The 4026-nt window shown below is 35.7% G+C and overlaps 1 pseudogene; it reads left to right on the forward strand.

Moving 5' to 3' along the window:
* The first annotated feature begins 2944 nt into the window (after window positions 1-2944).
* LOC121156984 lies at window positions 2945-3035 on the forward strand (annotated as a pseudogene).
* Window positions 3036-4026: the final 991 nt, after the last annotated feature.

The raw sequence follows: 4026 nt of genomic DNA on the forward strand, positions 1-4026 counted from the left end.
TCGTTAATAACATATTCCAAGCTTGAACTTAAACAGAGCAGCAAATTTCATATTGCCCATAAAATTCATATTAATAGGTAATCATCTGTTTTCACATATTCTTTCTTCGCCAGTTGTGCTCCCCCCACACCTCGTTAGTGGTTTTTCCCTGCTACCCCTTAACTATCTTGTGACTTCAAGTCTGCCTTCTTCCCACAAAGCCTTTCCAGAAGTCTCAGACCAGACTCTTGGCTGACACCTGCACTAATAGCAGGGTTGATTATCGACTCTTCTTAATTATCTTTCCCACAGCTCGTCTCCATTAGCTTAGATAATTGGCTGTATGTGTAACAATCATACGTGGAACAATGTGCTATAGGAAAAAAATTCAGGATGAAAAATAAATCTTTTATTAGTATGAATTTAGCTGTTTGGCTGTCAGATGTTGTAAAGCATCTGGAATTTGGAGGAAGCATGTGTTTTGCTTGGTTTGGGAAAGTCATTGTGAATTCATTGTGAGATTTTTCAAAGGATAGGAGGAAATATTGAACGCATTTTTCATTGAAAACTATTCAAGAAAAAAGAGTTTCAGTGAGGGAAAATTATTCCTTCATGAATGAAGCAGCAAATAATCATGAGAATTGATCAACAAAAAGACTGATCAGGAGTTTCAGAGCTGCCTGGAGGTCCAGATGAAGTGACACCAAAAATGCAAGGCAAACTGGCTAACAACAGAATTTTTAACAAATAGAAGAAAAGTCTCTTGTCCACATTCCTTGAGTCAGTTTTATAGATTATTTTTTTTTACAACTTTTGTCTCTAAGTCAAGTGTTATCCCTTCTAAATGGATCCCCCCGCCTCCCCGCAAAAATACAAGGATTAAGTAGATATAGACATTTTCATTTTTATGATAAATGAGATTTAAATCCAGCCAATATGACATTAAAAGATGTTCTGGGATCCAGTATATCATTTGCATCATTTAGTCCAAATCTAGTATGCCATTATGCCATTTACATCGTTTGGAAGATCTCTTGCATTCTCTCCATGACTCTGCCTTTCAAACAAAACAAAACAAAACAAAACAAAAACCACACAACAAAAAAAAACAGGCGGTTTTTTTTTTTTTTTTTTTTTTTACAAAAAAATAGTCTCCGGTTGTATTTCCTTAGAAGTAAACATGCATCAGCCACAAAAATTAAAAAAAAAAATTCTTAAAATTTGTATTTATTGATTTTCGTTTTACTTGTAAAACAGAAAGATAGATAGACAAAGACTGACTTTCCCAAGGTCTTTAGTAGGGAGGGCTGAACCAAACCAAAGCCAGGGGACCCATGATTTAACCCAAGGCATTCTGATATGGGATGCAGATGTCCTGAACTGAGCCCTAACCACTGAGTCAAATGTTCTCTTCATACATGAAACTTTTATTAAATATCTGTAAATAGTGAACACCAGAAGTAGAGGAATTGATCATGAAAATATGTTGACTTAGTTGCCACAGCTTTTTCATTAGTAGTCAAGATATCAGATAATTCAGAAATTTTTAGATAGAAACAGAATGAGAAAATTGTTCATCTGCAATATAATACAAAAATTTAAGCAAAATAACATAGCAACAAAATAGTACAGCAAAGAATAACAGCAAAAAATAAATTTTGTTTTTCTGTTAAATAATAATGTAATTTTCTTTTCCAAATTATGATTTCACTAATATAATTAGGCTTTTAAAAATCTATTACCCCAGTATTTAGATGGTCTACTAAGACTGCTTGGAATTTTATCACTGTGATAATAGGAGGAAAAGCAGAACTTTGCTCTCATACCTCTGATGAGTTGATGTTGAAAACAAACAAAAAACATGTACTAAAAAAGAAGCCTACTTTAAAGTGATTTATTAACTATGCTTTGTAAGAGAGAATTTTAAAAATGCAAGCTTCATCCTGCTTTATTCACTTTCTGTTCTGGTTGAAGTGTTTAAAGTGGAAAGGTTTTCATTTGTGTTTTTGCTGACTCTTACATTTCATACAATAGGCCTTATTATTAAGGGCCTGATCATGGTCAGTGTAATTTGCAGTGTTAGCTAATTTTGAAAGTACGAGCAAATTTCAAATTAATTACAGACTATTTTGGGTTCATTAGTGTCCAGAAATGCCTGTTTATTTGCTTTTAATTCAGTACAGGGGGAAAAAAGGTTTAAAAATGCTGCTTTCGTTCAACTTCAATAAGAAAGTGGTGCAATCTTCACCTAAAACATGAAGTTAGTAACCACAAAGACAATAGAATCACAATTTAGCCGTGATGGAGCTATACAGTGCTATCCTATTTGTTTATATGTACATCCCAAAGTATGGAGTAAGTTCAATGTCTAATAAACCCTGCCCCTCACCTTCCCTTGCCGTCCTACAGAAAAAAGAAAAGCCCACAGGTTTTGTAATTTCATGCATCTTTACGTAAAGAGGTCAACATTCTCAGCATTCCTTGTAATCAAATAATCTATTAGGTTTGTGAGGTTAACTGCTTACAGCTAAACAACTTGTAGCTTAATTGCTTCTCATAGTACAGGAGTTAGAAATGCCTTTCTGGCCCTTATCCCCCAAGTGGGAAACCCAGCCTGAGGCACAGAAAGTGCAGTACAGGAAACAGTAGGTAGCATAATTCAACCATGTCAAATTAATGTTGCTATCCTGGGAAAATAGATAGCATAATGAAAGAAGGATAAGGACATTTAGGAGAGGGAGTCCTTCGGCAGGACATCCTTCTGTCTCCTATTCCCATGCAGAAAATAATGATTTGTTCCTCATTAAAAACAATATTCTGGAAACTACCCCTTAGAGAATAGATGCACAATTTGGAATCATCCATTCATTCTGCTTCATTTTAAATGTTTTCTTTCCTTCCTATCATAGCTATCTGTGTTTTCAAAAAGCAAAGGTGTGTAACTAGAGGAAGGAAATAAATTGAGGCTGGCTTCGGCAAGACATACACTGAAATTGGAATGATGCAGAGAAGATTAGCATGGCCCCTGTTCAGAGGAATCAATTGAATATATTTCTTCTGTGAAGTCCAATTAATAAATCTCTTTGTGTGAACTCTGCTCCTACGGTTGAAGTCATCCTCACTCCTGTTAGATGATAGATTATCAGTAGAGAAAAACAGCAAGTTTCTGTTTGCAATGATAGATTAGGGGTTGGATAAAAGTATGCCTTGAACTTGGTTGAGCAGCCAACTAAACACATTTAAAAATATACTGGGTAAAAAAAGAGAAACTGCCCTTCCAGTGAAATCTTTTTCTTTATGCATAATCTGTGTTTAAAAAATATACTGGGTAAAGAAAGAGAAACTGCTCTTCCAGTGAAATCTTTTTCATAAAGCATAATCTGTATTTTCCAGATTTTTGCTTTATATGAAAACAGGAACAAATGGTGTACCAACAGGAGTAGGAAAAATCTTTTTTAAGCTTAGAAATGAAGAGCTGAGAATTTAAGTGAGAAGCAAGCAAAGACGGTCTGTTTGCCGACACTGGGCCCAAACAGAAGAAACTAGGATGGGCTCCACTACATCTGTTGCCCATCATTCTTGTCTGAGCAGCTGAGGGCACCCATACAGTGTTAAACATCCTTTGAAACTATTTTAACTTGAGGCGGAAGCAGAGATTTGGCCAAACAAGCAGGAAGAGATCTCATCCACTGGTTCATTCACTGAATCGGGGCCAGGCTGGAATAAGAAGCCAGGGATCCAAGCCATGCTTCCCATGTGGGTGGCAGGGAGCAAAGTGCTTCTGAGGGTGCACGTTAGCAGGAAGAGGTGGGAAGTGTAACCCAGGTCTTCTGATATTGGACATGAGCATTCGAACTAATGTTTTAATCAATTAGGTCAAATGTCAACTCCTTTAATCATAATAGTTAGAATTTACTGAAAATGATAGGAAATAAGGGTAAGTGATGTCCATGAGCATAGAATGATCTAGGATAGTGAACAAAGAATTTTCCATTTCTATAATTGAAGAAATCATATTTTGTCCTGCCACAATATGCATGTAAATGA

Source organism: Ochotona curzoniae, unplaced genomic scaffold (assembly GCF_017591425.1).
Source record: "Ochotona curzoniae isolate NIBS_2020 unplaced genomic scaffold, NIBS_Ocur_1.0 contig_3498, whole genome shotgun sequence".
In the NCBI taxonomy this organism is placed as follows: domain Eukaryota; kingdom Metazoa; phylum Chordata; class Mammalia; order Lagomorpha; family Ochotonidae; genus Ochotona; species Ochotona curzoniae.